The following is a 16,586-nucleotide window of genomic DNA, read 5'->3' on the forward strand; positions in this document are numbered from 1 at the left end:
CATTTGTGAATTACTAATGTTAGGTAAGGATACAGTTCTGAAGATAATTTAGTTCCTCAATTTGTGCTTTCATTATAATATGTGTTATATAATATAAGTTATGATCGGCCTATGTAATATGTAATTATTTAATAAAATATGTTGTTTAAATAGGTACTGCTCATATGTATGTACACACTCATTGAGTTTGGGTTTTTGTGAAGTATTTTATGATTGTATAATGAATTCGTTTATTGCATGATTAGACAGTAGATTCATAATCGGATTTTGCTATTCATAAAAAAAAGTGATAATAACCATCAATTTCACTGGTGAACGTTTTCTTTTTCGTAGTCGCTTTACCCCAGTCGCCCCCACTTCATTTCCATTGAATGAAAGTACATAGCTCAGAGCAACTTTTCACGTCCTCGGTAAGAAAACTATAAGACCGGTACAATTCACAATATTTTCTAAACTATAGCAATTGTCCCGAAATTGTAATTACGAATTTCGTTCACTTCCTTGGGAGCAACAAATAACATTGAAATTTCCGATGAATTTTCAATTTTTGTTCAATCTCATTTTCTATCGACGATTTTTTTTATTAAGCGGTAACCATAGCAAGGATGAGAGAAACACCTTCGATACCATGAGGCTGCAGTATTTTCCGGTGACTTGGAAAAAACTTCATAAACTACACTTTACGTACTTGATTCACTATGAAAGAGCTAGTGTGTTAGCGAAACATATCATGATATATTTCTCGAATGAAGTTTGTGGAGATCAAATCGTAAGATGTAGTTAATGGAATTACTATGGATATTCATCAAGTAATGGCCGATGTAATGGGTGGAATTTCATTTCAGGGTTTTTTCTTAATATAATTGTTATTTTCAGATAATTTCTTTAATTTTTAATTTTTATTGGTTCTTTTAGGGATTTTAAATCATTTCATGTAATATTAGACAATGGAAGTCCGAACTGATGAAATTCATTATGAAACATACCTTCAAACATCCCCAGTAAATGATGCACTTTACTTTATTGGCAAATAGTAAAATTATAGTTTCTGTGATATCATTCAGACAGGTGACTTCTGTTAATAAATCACTACTTTATTGTCATTCTTCGTAATTTGTTCGATATTCAATCCTTAACAGTTTATGACAGTCTTGAAATGGAAGTCTGCGACTAGGATGTAAAATAGATACATCTAATCCTGCATTTTGCTAGCTACTTCTCTCCCGATTCATAATAATTCAAATCATGTACTTACCATTTCAATTTTTGTATCTTCGTTTACTGTAATGAATATTATCTTTATTTTGATCCTTCTGTTTCATTATTTTCAAAGCCAATCACTATCGCTAAATATTTTCGTCCCGTAGGTCAAAAGTTGTATACCAAGTAAATCAGCCGAAGAGCCCTTAAGAATGCAATAATATTGAAAAAAAATCAAAAACTCCTCACTTCCTTATCCATATGATTGAAATGTTCGAAAAAAATGAGGGTTATACCTGATAAAAATACCAATATATATATATATATATATATATATATATATATATATATATATATATATATATATATATATACTTGTTCTTGGGTTTTGGATTCTCTTGGAAAATGAAAAAGTTTTTTCAATTGAGTGTCAAGACGTTTCGCCCCTCGCTAGAGGGGCGAAACGTCTTGACACTCAAACCAATAATAATTCTGGTTTATCATTAATATAATTTTCATAAATTTCAAACATTTTCTCTTCAACAAAAAAATTCCAAACCCCCAATGGCATGGTTTTACTTTCATTTAACAACACCTCCTTACTTGTTTTCCTCAAGACTAATGAGGATGTTTGTCAATTAATTGACTTATTTGATTCTTTGGGTTTTCTCATTGAGTTACTTACAGAACTCCATGGCTTATCATCTACAAACAAACACACCTCTTTAAACTGAATTACATGACAGCTGACAGTGTCAATTGTTTTGTGTCTCTCTCTTTGTTCTTCAACCTCATGGCTTTTACCAGTAATCCATAATTTTGAAACAATTAACTATTTTTAGTAAAATTTTAATGTAATGTAATGTAAGATGATAATAAATTATATATATATATATATATATATATATATATATATATATATATATATATATATATATATATATATATATATATATATATATATATATATATATATATATATATATATATATATATATATATATATATATATATATATATATATATATATATATATATATATATATATATATATATATATATATATATATATATATATATATATATATATATATTGAATGATGCAACTAATTTTCCTTTATTTTCATTATTTTAATATTAAATTTCGCAGATAATTAATAGAAGATATAAAGCTTCAAATCCTTTTAGTGAAATTTAATATTAAAATATATATATATATATATATATATATATATATATATATATATATATATATATATATATATATATATTTTCATTTGGTATTCAAATTCTTTATAGTTTTAATATTGTTTGGCATATTTTGATATTTTTTTCAATATGAAAAAGTTTTATTATATTTGAAGATGAATTTCCAAGATTAGGTATAGATTTGTAAGAAAAATTGATAGGTGAACTATTATTATTACATACATTTCTGCTGATTACATTGGAATTTGTATTACTGCCAGTATTGAAAATTATTTTATTGAAAAGTTTTCTGGGATAGGAATTTTCGATCAATATGTCTCTAAGAAGTTTGAGATTTTTTTGCACGAGGGAAAGGTGTAATAATTTTTCTATTCTTTTTTTCAAACAGAGTATTGAATTGATTTTAACTGATTTCTTATGAAAAGAGTAGTAATTGATAAATCTTCCTGAATTAGTAGGTTTCACATACCAATCAGTGATCAAAGAATTATCAGTTTTACGGATAACTTTTGTATCAAGAAAAGGAAGGGTGGTCTGATTATTTTCTAATTCAATAGTGAATTGTAATTTTTCATCGTATCTATTGACAACATCAAGAATTCCATGAGATTTGTCAGAAGGTATTGCACAAATGACATCATCAACGCATTTCTTTAAAAAAGGAATTTCAAAACTCAGTTTAGGAAGTATGTTTTCAAAAAGATCATCCATTACGTATTGAGCTATAATAGGAGAAATAGCAGCTCCCATTGGTGTACCAAGAATTTGTTTATAGTATTCACCTTCGAAAGAGGAATAACTTGAGTTGAAGATGAAATCAATCATTTCAATAAACTTTTTTTGGGTTATTGAACATTTTTTATTTATATCATTCCATCTTTTGATAATACTTTTCTCCACTAGATGCATAGGTATATTGCTAAAAAGTGAAATCACATCAAGGCTGATCAGAATATAACCTAGAGGTAATGATTTTTCGTTTATAAAATTGGAAAAATCGAAAGAATCCTTAATATAGAATTCATTTTCATAATTATAGGCATCAGTGAGAATTTTAGTGACCATTTGGGCAATTTTGCTATTTGGAGCATCAATGGAAGAAATAATGGGTCGCAATTTCATATCAGGTTTATGTACTTTAGGAAGTCCATAATATTTGGGTGATACAGAATTATAAATCATATACATTTTTGCTTCATCTTCTGATATCATTTTAGATTTTTTCAAATCTGTAATGATTTTATTTGCTTTTTGTTGTATTGTTGAAACAGAATCTCTATTAAGTTCAACATAAGAATCACTATCATTATTAATCTCAAGAGATTTCTCAATATAATCAGATTTTTTCATAATCACTGTCACGTTGCCTTTATCAGATCTTGTAAGTGTCAATTCTGGATGATTTTTCAAAAATTTTTTTGTTTTTTCAAATAGGGAATTGAGATAATTTTTATCATCATGTAGTTTCTGGAAAAAGTTAGTGACAATATTTGTAATTTTTGCTCTGAAAAGATTCTTTTTGCTATCATAAAAACCAGTTTAAGGTTTTCAATATCTGAAAGTAAATTTGGTATATTCACCTCTTTGGTAGTTGGTGGTCAACCATTGTTTCCGATCCTTTGAAATAGCCTCCTGAAGAACTCGATATACTCAATTTGAATCTTAATATTATTTTTCTATTCATCAAATTATCTAACATTTACTGAAAACATTAAAATATCGACCAATATGACTAGTCTGGTGATATATTGAAGCTTTCAGATGCAAAAAAATGTTTTGTTCAGATAAAATCCAGGAGTGTATCCATATTCCATTGCATAACTAATGGAGTGTATAAAAACTGAAACGGTAGGGACCGCAAAGCCATTTCAATAACTACCGTTTTCGCGTTGTTAGTCACTGAAAAAAACTGCCATTCGATTTCACAACATCCAATCAGTTATATGTCACTCACATATCAGTGTTTTTGTTTTCTGTTTTCATTTTGATAGATAAACACAGAGTGCCGCGGAAAATAATTATTTTTATAATTCAGCATTGCATGGAAGAGTATTCGATAATTTGAAACTTTTTTAGCATATGTCCGAAATAAAATTTGCCAGGTATTCCAATCATCATTTTTACTATTTGATTCCCCTGTGAAGATAGACGATGAAATCTCCACAAAGGAGAATGATATATATAGTAGTTAGTATTGAAACTTCTGGCGTAAAATGAAAATCTATTGAAACAATTTCTCCTACTTGTTTCTCGACGACAGTATTTTTGTTTTGCTGTGGAAAAAGTGTTTACATATAGGTGTGCAAAATTCCTTTGGCACCTTTTGCACATCAAAGAGTTGATTCTCAACCCTCTTTGTTCTATGTGTCACTTTTCTGGAATTATCCTGTAAATTTCTGCTGTTTGAAAGCTATCAATTTCTTTCATGTCTTTGGAAAACATTGCAAACACAAGAACTCATCGGGTTGTCCTTTTATAGTGTTCTTCTCTGCCCTACCTGATCCTTTGTTGGATGTTGTTGCGTGTTTACGGACATATACTTCTTAATTTTGTTTTGGCTATCTGAAATTTGCTCTCCTTCGTGATCCAATGTTCCACATCAACATAAAACATGACAAGTTGTTCCTTGTTCCTTTCTCTCAGTGGCTTCATTTAATATCTGGGTTATAGAGCCCTAGTTTGTCCTCTAAATGGGTACCGTCTAGTGAAATATATGGCGTCGTTAGGAGATGACCTTTACTCTCGGGCAGGTTTTTCAGCAGCCTTTATTTTTTATCGACTAATCCATCAAATGCTGTCAGTTGGTAACATTTTGTTATAATATTCAGAGCCTGCGGGATGCGGTGGTGATACAGTGAACAAAATTTCATGAACCTCATGGTAGGTGGAGCCTGTGTTATCTACCCGGTTCCCAATCAGAATATTCCAGAACTTTCAGAGTAATGCAACTGAGAAAAGACAATTCCTCATATCAAAACAATTGTTTGTCTTGGACTCTTCTGGCAACAAGACATACAGTAGAGAAAACAAATCATTACTCTATCGTCAACAATGAAATACGTATTAAAAAATATACTTTTATCTGGCATCTTCCTTTTCTATAAATAAAAAGCAAAAACAAAACAGTTAACATTTGCGTTCAGTTTTTTGTTCGGATGATTTGCTAAATCGTCAACAATGAAATACTTATTAAAAAAATATACTTTTATCTGGCATCTTCCTTTTCTATAAATAAAAAGCAAAAACAAAACAGTTAACATTTGCGTTCAGTTTTTTGTTCGGATGATTTGGTAAATCGAAGAGAGATTGCTATACAAATGGTAGTAGAAGTCCTAATTTGAAATTGAGGACGGGACATCATCGTTTGACAGTTTTATATAAAAATTTCAGCAGTTTGAAAATTTCAATTTTTTTGCAAACAATAACTACCTTAAAAATTTCAATCCCAAATTGAAAATGGCTGTGTCCAAAACAGTATAGTTGTGTGTAATTAATTTCGAATCATCCATTCGATATTTCATGTAAGCACCAAAATTGGTGAATAAGGATAAAAATTACATTTATGATAGAAGCGGATGTTGGTAATCTGCAAGCGAGTTTGTCAATATTTATAATCGCGGTGATTTATGAAGATTGCCTCATGAATATGAAACCAAGGAATGATTTCAAAGAAATGAGGTATATTCAATACGGTACTTAAAAGATATTCCAAATCCTTTCAATTTCACGGTTGTAAGATTGACTTTTGTTTATTCAACTGAATTGTTTGACGGTAGTTCTAAAAGCGGTCAGTAAATAGAGCTAGTGAAATCGTTTTAGAATAGAATAATCCAGGTTATAATAAATTGTATGCATATATTGTTTAGAGAAATTCTGAGAGAACTGTGAATTATTATTGAAATAACGTAAATAGTGAAAAACTTTTGTTAAAATAATCTGATTGTCAAATAATTTTAGTTATTGTTACTAATCATTTCAATGCACTGTAAATAGTTTTAACTCTTTAGTGAGTATTGCATGCGCTTCACAATTTTTTATTTCTCTCAAAATAAATTCATCTGTTTTTTTAAGGACAAGACAAGCACTACATAAAAATCCATTAGGCGCTCTAAGAACGGTTGGCTGTGCGAAAGTAGCGATTCACATTGGATTTGAATCGCTGGAGTTCAAGGTGTACTCAGTTTGTTATTCGCCTTTTCGTGATACTAAATTAGTATCACCAATTATAAATGATAAGCTGTAGATACCTTACTCACGTTATAAAGAATATTTTCATAGTTCTCAATTACATCAGGAGTACGTTACACAAATCACCGTGCGTAAATTAAACGAATTGAGCGTCGTAGTTCTGCCTCACCCATCATACTCCCCAGACTTCTCGCCAACCGACTACCATCTTTTCAAGCAATTATATACGTACCAACAACCGGCTACCGTCCAAACATATATTTCAATTTTCATTTGATATACTGAACTTTCTAGAGAAACGGACACAACGATGAAAATCTTCTTGAACTGTTAGTATCGAAAAAAGAAAATGCTGCGGTACTTTCTAGCCTATTTTTTTATATTCCTCACATATTCCAGTGTAGAGTGTGTATTGCCTGATTTGACAAATTAATATTAAGTTCTTCATCTGCCGATTGGACTATTACTCCAAACATCTCATTCAATCATATCATCACAATAGCCCATCATTGTTATTCAGTTCTAAAATATTCAAACAACTAACTATAGGCATTAGTCTGATGAACACATCATCAGTGCATCAAATTTATACTCCTATCCCTGAAATAATTACTCCATTTTGATCGGTGGTCATTAATCATCTTTAAGTATGTGAGCAGCTGTTTTTTAGCTTTAAAGGAGGAACCTCCTCATCCACTTCCCATTCTAATAAAGAGAACGTATGACTATTTTCAACGTCGTGATTTCGATGCAGTCGTTTCGGCCACTAATTGATCTTCGCAGGAAGTACTTAGTTCAAATGTTTGGAAATTAGTGTGCTATTAATTGAATAATTAACTATTTTGGTAACATTGTCAAGAAGAAATAAATTAATGGAGAGATTACCTGGGACAGGTACCCTGTATATAAAACTGAATTTGGACAATAGGTATCTGAATTATTTTTTTTAACTCGCGTTTGTTGAAAAAATATAGCTATTTTCAATCGAGGCGTTTTTCACCGTTGATATTTTGGTTTTTGAGAACGGGAAAGGATTACTTTCCGAGACATAATCTGTTTTAAAGATAATTAAGTATATATAGGATGTGTGGGTTAACGATAGATACAAAAAATTTCACAAATAATATTTATAAATGTTCGAAATATAACCGTCTTTATATAGGGGGTTCATTAAATGTGTGGTTTAACAAAGTTTTATTTTTTATGAAAACCCTATACAGGCCGTATCTTTTATCATGTGGTACCATTGCTATATATTCTAACAGATATGAAGACGTTCAAATGGGGAAAAGGTAACTATCATGAGAAACAGTACAATGATCGAAGAAAATTTACAAGGACCTCTGCCCTCCTCGAAGGCAAAACTAAAAATGCTGTTTTTGGGTTTTCACAAACATAATTATCATTTCAGAAAATATCAAAAATTGAAGAGGAAAATTTTTATTGTAATCGGAATGTACTATAACGAAGTGACAATAAATCTTTGATTAAACATTTCGTGTTAATACTGCCAACATTCACTTTTTTCAAATACGAACCTGTCTTTTTCATGACAAATATTAATAAAGCGACAAAATCACAATTCAGTGGTATATAACACTGGATATTTTCATAGCGTTTCATTTAAAATAACTAGCATCACCAGTGACAATGATTTTTAATCTCGGTCCTGTTGCAAGTTCTTTTGTAATTTTTTAAATTTTTTTGAAACGTCTTCGACTATTGGCATACCTCAGATATTATTGGGTTTATCAATAAAACCTTAAATAGAAATGACCCTGTATTCTAGTTTATCATTTTATTCTAATATAACTTTATAATGGAAACCTTGCGAATATGAATCATATTTGTACTCGAATGACTAGATATTATGATATATATTGGTCAGTTGATTCTGAGCATTCGTAAATCTCTATATGGCTCAAAACAATCCTTAAGGTGTTGGTTCGAACGTTTCGAACATATTATGAAAAAAAGGGTTTAAAAATTCCCAAGTAGATCGTTGTTTTATATGTAGATGATTTATTGATATGTACAAAAGACATAGAAGTATCTAATAAACAATTTCAAGCAATATCTGATGAATATATTTCGCATGGAAGACTTATCAAACATAAAAGTATTTTTAGGAATTTAAGAATCGAGAGAAACGAGAACAAAATTAGTTTAGATCAAAGTTCTTATCTGAATTCAATTTTGATGGAATATAACATGAATGATTGTATAAAGGTGAATTCACCTCTGGAAACTAAATTGAACAACGATCTTTTGAATATTGATGAAAATCATGATGGACCATGTAGAAACTTAATTGGTCAACTCATGTATGCAATGCTATGCACCCGTCCAAATTTGTGTTTGGCAATCAATATTTTGAGTAGATATTAAAGTAAAAATAATGATGAATTTTGAAAATGCCTGAAAAGAGTATTAAGATAAATAAAAGGTACAATTGAAATTAAATTAACATATTTTAAATACGATAATGTCAGTCTGATTGTTGGCTATGAGGATTCTAATTGGGCTGATTTCTCCTAAATCAATTTTTATACAGAATATTTCCATAATTCCCGATCGTGGAAGTATGTCAAGTGTAATATATCACTGAATTGTCATTTTATCGCTTCATCAATATTTGTTATGAAAGAGACAGGTTCGTATTTGAAAGAAAAGTTGATGGTGTTACATCGTTATATTACATTTCGAATACAGTAACTTTTTTTCCTTCCATCTGTTTAAATTTTTTGAATTAACAATGTTATTCGTAAAAAAATAGCAATAATACCACATAATAAAAGAATCGTCCTATATATTTTTAAGTTAGTTATTTCCTTTAAAAAGTTTATTTCAACAAAAAGAGGTTCCACGGTGGTTCGGAAGTTACGATAAGATTTATGTCACGAAATGGGTTCATTTCCAATATCTCCCAGTCGACCAAGTGGCGCTTTTTACTTACAGCAGTAATCAAAACTGGGGACTTCTTTTTTTCACTTTTTTAAATGGAAATATCCTAGTCCTGGACATACCAAAATAGTATAAACTAAAAACCATAAAATATACGATTTGTCTTCTTGATTTCCGTCGGAAATGTAGGTATCTTACTCTTGAAGAAAGTATAAAAAATTGATCAAAGGAATAATATTTTTTTATTCAAAGCTAGAAAAAACGTAATAAACTCGAATGTGATGGAGTTTTCCGATACTTGATGAAAAACGTATTCAAGTGACACTTTATTTGAGATTATCCTTGAGCAGCATTACAAGTGAAAAATTAATGTGTTTCACTATTCAATAGCTTTATCATACTAACTAACAAACGAACACCTTTGTGAAAACACGCCCTAGAAAGCTATTGCAGATTGAAACATATTTCGCGGTTTTGTAAACTGCTCAGCAGAAATATCACAATGGAATAATTCTTGAATATGAACTCACAATTTTCGAAAGCATAAATCTACAAAAAATATTCAAACAATCGTCCATTTCGAGCTGAACATCAATTGAATGAAAACTTGTCAATATGGTTCATTCTCAAACAGTACTGCGCAAATTAAATTTATCTTTCGATATTTCCTAAGATCAATCAATGAGTATCTTGATTTACTGATATAGTTTATTGTGATTTTAACTAATATATGACATGATATAAAATCGCGACACGTGTTTTGTGAATCTAACTATTACTGAGTTTTGATACGGATTTTCATAAAGTATCAGCTAGTTCCATCGAATGCTTATCTTATAAACGATAAAATGCTTAAATTCTATTTCTCCAGTGTCGTTGATTCCTAACACTATACCCATATCACGATATATCTCCAGATAATACAAATTTTAGGGATAATATCAAGAGATTAAGTGAAATTTTTTAACAATTCACGACTTCTTCGTTAATGAGTGTAAGAAACATTCCTTCCTCCTATTTTATTTACCTTTTCGATAGTTGAATGGCGAATGTGTTGAGGATTCTTATCACATTCAAATCTTCCACGAAGGATCCTCAACTAAAATTCAGAAGAATCCCCAGTAGATGTTACATAAGCATTAGAATGTGTGTAAATCGATATTCTGATTCAAGGAATTCACGAACCGACTTTTTTTGAAGGAAAAGTTTGGAAAAAAAGGAAGTGTAAAGCATAGGAAGTAAGCAAAACATTGAAGAAAGAGAATGATGTGAACTGTGCAAAAGGGAAAATGCAATTGATATATCGCTGATGGGACAAGAATTTCCCCAGATCTCATTTCGTTAGATTTCTGGAGATATATCAAGGGATGACTCTCCAATGAGAAATCAACAATACGATCGAGAAGTTTCTCGATCTTGTTACAAGTAGGGTACTAATCGAACTTCGAATAGAAATTGAAGATAGGTTTAATTAATGCATAGATAACTATTAACATTTATTGAATTGAATTTTTTTGAATTGAATTACGATATTTTATGAAGTTGAGAACTATTATTACCTAGAAATTTAGTGCAGTCGAAATAATATACTATGAAATTTGAAGAAATTAGCAGTCAGTTGTCTGTCAGTGAGCAAATCAGTTTATTCTGGTGCATACTTTTTTAGTAACCACTTACATATGTTTGAAATCACTCTCCTGATGACAACCATTATATAAGGCCCTCATTCACCATTTCACTCAAATAATAATGATCTTTTTATCATTTATGTGTTCGTTTCATTTTTTCTCAAGTATCTCAAGAATCTGAATAAAAAAGGCATATCTATAACAAATAAAAAATATCCTTAAGCGGTGCACAGGCACTACTCTAAGAGCGCCTCAAGGATTTTTCTGTAGTGCTTGTGTTTTGTTCTTAGAAAAAAATCGCATTCATTATTTTAGTTATTGATGGACTGATCTGCTACTTGATGTAAATCAATAATACCATACATGTTAATAATTAAACAATTTCCACAAACATTTTTATTTATATACTAACTGAAATTAAATTGTTACATTAAAATGTTTGCGAAAACTGTGTAATTATTATCATGGACAGCATTATTTCAATATCTCAGAATCAAAAACAATTTCATATTCTGTTTCGGTACGTAAATTTATCGAATATTTTTTTGGATTTAGATTACTATACCGAATACTTTCAGTGTTCCCGAAGTCTACTTCCAAATACAACTGAAACGGAAACCTTGTTACGGTTATCTCAGTATATGGTAATTACAGCAGTAACTTTGTTTAAAAATACCTTAAAGTATGATAAGTAATACCATGTTTGTTTCATGATGAGTTTTAGTAAACATTTATGCAGATTCGTCCCAAATTTTTGGTTGTTCCAATTTGTCATTAATGATTACCTAAAAGGTTTTCAAGGTGATCAAGATGAGACTGAAATGGTATGCAAAGAAAATGGGTTGAGATTATTTCAGTAGGGTATTTGTTTGAGATTGTGGTAATTCAATGTCATCCATGAAAATGTTGTTATTATCATCCAATTGTTCTGGATTACATTGAAATCATCATTTGACTGTCACAGATTGATATTGAAAATATATAGGATACTGACTTTTACAAATGTAAACGGTGTCAAAATAATTCTAGAACTCAATTCAACTTTTTTTTCCTTTCGACGATGAAAATTTCGAGAGGAAAATGTATGAAAAAAATTGAATTTAAGGGACTGATTCCGACACACTATTCCCACACTAGAATCCACAATGCCGGAAATTACTTTTTGACAGCGTCTTCTCAGGCGAATTTTGAAACAGCTCAATATCAATAAGGGGTGCTCATCATCGTACTTGAAAAGAACACAAATGAACTCGCATCAGTATTTTGCAGACTTTCCAACCTGTTTTCTCTTCCCTGCTAGTGGCCGTCGATGGATATCTTTCGAATACTTCCATCATCTACGCTGGTGTTCCCCAGGGATCCATATTGTCTTCAATCCTCTTTTTATTGTATATCAACGACTTATTGAAAAAGACCAAGAATCCAATATATTGCTTTGCTGACGACAGCACACTTGCCTCCATGCGGGGGCAATTTTCACCGGAAGCAGAAGGTGGATGTAATGATGATGAGGATTTACAAGTGATTTCGAATTGGGGTGAAAGTAACCAGGTTCAATTCAATGCCACAAAAACCCAGGCATGGAGTTTTCTCCAATAAGAACCGGATATATGTATAATAATGTCAGGTCAGACAATTCGCTTTCTGCTTCAATAAATTTATTTGGGGTTAAAATGGACCCAATATATCTTGGCATAATCATGTCGCTGGAAACAGAAATCTGTTCACACCTCAGTAAATTTTGATACTTTATAAAGCTCACAAAAGTCCTTCTTTGGAGTATTGTTCTCATATATGGACCTCTGTCCCCAAACATACCCTGAAGTTGCTGATTTCCATCTAGAAAAGAGCCATCCGCCTGATTGGAGAAGCGAACATCACGTGCAACCTTGATAGCCTGAAACATCGAAAAACGGTTGGAGATTTGTTGTCTCTTTCTATAGATATTTTCACGAGAGGTTTTCGAGTGACTTGGCACATTTGATTCCACCAAGAGCGGTACATATCAGAAATACGCGACGGACTGTAGCTGCTCATCGTTTAGAGGTTGAACTTCACTGTTTAAGAACTCTTTCATCTGGAGAAATGCGTTTATGTAGGATAAACCTGAGAACATTTTTCCGAACGGATTTAATCTATAGCGATTCTAATCCAATGTGAATCGCTACTTTCGCACAGGCACCGCTTTAATAGAGTCTTTAGGATTTATCTGTAGTGTTTGTGTTTTGTCCTCAAAAAAAACCTCCTGGATTTTAGAACTTATTCTTTTCTTTTATGTTCAGCATCTGGGTCGTTGATGGGGCTTTAAAATGTAACTTTCGTACTCACAGTCGATGCACATATCTTTGATGATGTCTGTCACTGTAACGGACGAAACGTTTGGTACTTGAGGTTTTTTTTTTACCAAGGCCTACCAGCTCGAATTATGTTTATTATAATGATGCCAACTTTTACGGTTTAAGAAAAATCGTGAATATTTTAAAGATACACCAATTGATTATTTGAAGGATGAATGCCTCTCAATACAGCTAGATAAAAATGTTTAGGAAACAGCAAAGATAAAAATGAACGTATATATTAGTTTCCTCTGCAAAAAGTGGTCAAAAATAATATCGATTGTAGTCAACCAGAAATTTATCATTTAATTCTTCAATCAGCCATATATAGTTACTTCAGTTAAGTTGTTGTCGCAGAGGACATTGATGTGTTAATGGTACTGATCGCTTTAATATCATATGATGAAGAAAAGTTTGTCCAACCAGTCAAAAATAATGCGTTACAACAAGTTTAGTCGGCAAAAATCAAGTTAATAAAATGACCTAACATTTCAAGAAATCATCTATTCTTCATTCATTCTGTTACGTTTTTACCTGTCGGTTCACCAATAATTGACTACACTGAGTAATCAAACTCACTTTATTTCACTTGAAATACAACAAACACTTCAACTTCAACTAAAAAATTTCAACTATTATTTGAATGTCTATCGCCTTACTAGATTACTTCGCGTACCGTACTGTTACGTCCACTTCACTGTGTACTTGACTGTCCGAATACGCTTGCAGCCAGCGTTTAAATATCGCAATGGAACACCGTAGAATTTAGCCGAAGTTCTGTGGACATCGGTAACAGGTTTCTTGCTCTTTCTCGAGCGGCAGGTAACATTGGATAGTCCTACGCTCTCAGCTACGTCACGTTTGGTTTCTGGTTACCAGTGGCGGCCGGCGTTATTTCTTTTCGGGCATGATTCACAACAATACATTCACTTTATGGAATCCGTTCCTTAGAATAGAAGAAAAATGATTTTTTGAAAGATGTTACGTACAGTATCTGAAACTTTCCTGGTTGACAAATCACCTGAAGAAGTACTTTTTAATGAAAGTGTTGATTGTAGTTTCATAATGTACTGTACACAACTGCTGAAAACTTGAATGATCTGCGATTCGAACTTTTATAGCATTAACTTCAACGAACAAGAGCATAAAGTATTAACATATATATACTGAACTAACAATTCAATACTGAAAGACAAAACTAATGAATTATTGTTATACCATTTACAAGCGCTTCATATAAACCTGGAAAAAGGCACGAGTATTCAAAATAATCAACTGTAATCCCTTTCGGGTACCATCCTGTAGGCCTGTACTTTCCAAGTAGCGATTATTTTTTCAAAGCACCCCCACAGTTGGCATATGTTGTCGGTAGTGGTTGAATTAATTGTGAAATGGTCCTCCCATTTCCACCAAGCGCTAATCTAGTATAGATCCATCATCTAAGAGTTTGAAGAAGGAAAACTTGAAGAAGTAGGTTTCTCATCGTAAATATCCTTCAAATATTGGCATTTTTTTTAGAATTTTGCACTTGGTGAAAAAAGGGGAAAACGCCATTCTGAGTTGTGATCTGTTGAATTAAGATAAGTTGGTCGATTTCCTTTGAACTGACAGGTCGGTCGATCAAGAAGCTCAGTGGCGAATTGTCCGAGAGTAACTTGGGTATGTAACTCTTTTTTATGAGGTTGAATATCATTCGTATTTCTAAGTTGATTTTTGTATGAAAAAAGTGTCTGGTTTTTCAATTATGGTCGAAAAACAAAAAAATTCGGATGATATTTTCAATATGAAGCCGACGTCTGACGAGGACACAAAGTTGGATTCAGCATCTCAAAAATATATATAGAACTGAAAAGAAACCTATAATTTTGGATGAATAGACTTGTATGCAAGTATCTGACCTTGTATTTCTGTATGTGCTCATCCGGGCTATGCCATGTACGTATTTTATAAACTTTGTTTTCTTTATCGTTAACTAAAAAGTATTATGAAAACTCACCAGGAAACGAAATCCCTACACAAAAATGGTATTAATTTAAACTAAAATGTAATACGACTCCTACTCTGCAGATAATTCATATTCAACCAATCCCTTTCAACTTAAACCTGAATGGTTATATAACAAGTCCTTTAATGGAGATAACATCAGATATATCAACGAAAACAACAGTGTTAAAATCTCATTCTATTGTTTTATTCAACTAAGGTATACAAAATTCTAAAGACTGTCTTCAACGCATTTGACTTGGTAATTTATTGAAATGAATGGTAATATACGAATGTTTTAATAATGATTATTCGCTAGCTCATACGCTGTAATTTATTATAGACAACACGCCATTCGTAATTCGGTATGAAGTGGAACGATCGCATAACTAGCCTAGTAATAAATTTGTCTGGCTTACTTGATTAAATATTGTTATTATCATCATTACGAAGACTTTCAATTTTGGAGAAGTAGATATAGTTATTTGTAATGGTGATTTGTAAAGTATGTGTGAATATGGTAACTGAATTGGCTGTGATTTGATTTCATTAGTTTTTTGATTTTCTAGCTGATTCATTTTTATGGGAACTGTATGTTGAATATTCTGCATAATTTCATAACTAGGATTTACCACAATCTGAAAAAAAAATTATTGAAAAATATTGACCGATGTCTTATGCCACCTCATATATCTTTTATATAGGTTTGTTAATATGTAATAACTGTGTGCCTTTGAACAATGTTTTACTTTAATTTGAAGACGGAAGTAGATTTGATTTCCATTTCTCAAAACTTTCGTGAGGTTTTCGAAATTGTTCATTTCAATGTCATCATTTTGCTTTCATATGACATAATTTACAACCTATATCGGTCGTCTGTTTTTTGAAAATCAATGAAATTTGGTACACAAATCATGAAATTTGAATTTCCCACTCTTTCGTATTTGTTTCCTGTCAAGTCTGTGGATATCAATATATATACAGGGTGACCTCGCTGTACTTCTGTGATGTGAATATTAATAGAAGATATAAAGCTTCAAATCCTTTTTGTGAAATTTAATATTAATATATATATATATATATATATATATATATATATATATATATATATATATATATATATATATATATATATAGA

Source organism: Leptinotarsa decemlineata, unplaced genomic scaffold, assembly GCF_025532065.1.
Source record: "Leptinotarsa decemlineata unplaced genomic scaffold, Ldec_3_MD MMD2_tig00026317_RagTag_RagTag, whole genome shotgun sequence".
Taxonomy (NCBI): Eukaryota; Metazoa; Arthropoda; class Insecta; order Coleoptera; family Chrysomelidae; genus Leptinotarsa; species Leptinotarsa decemlineata.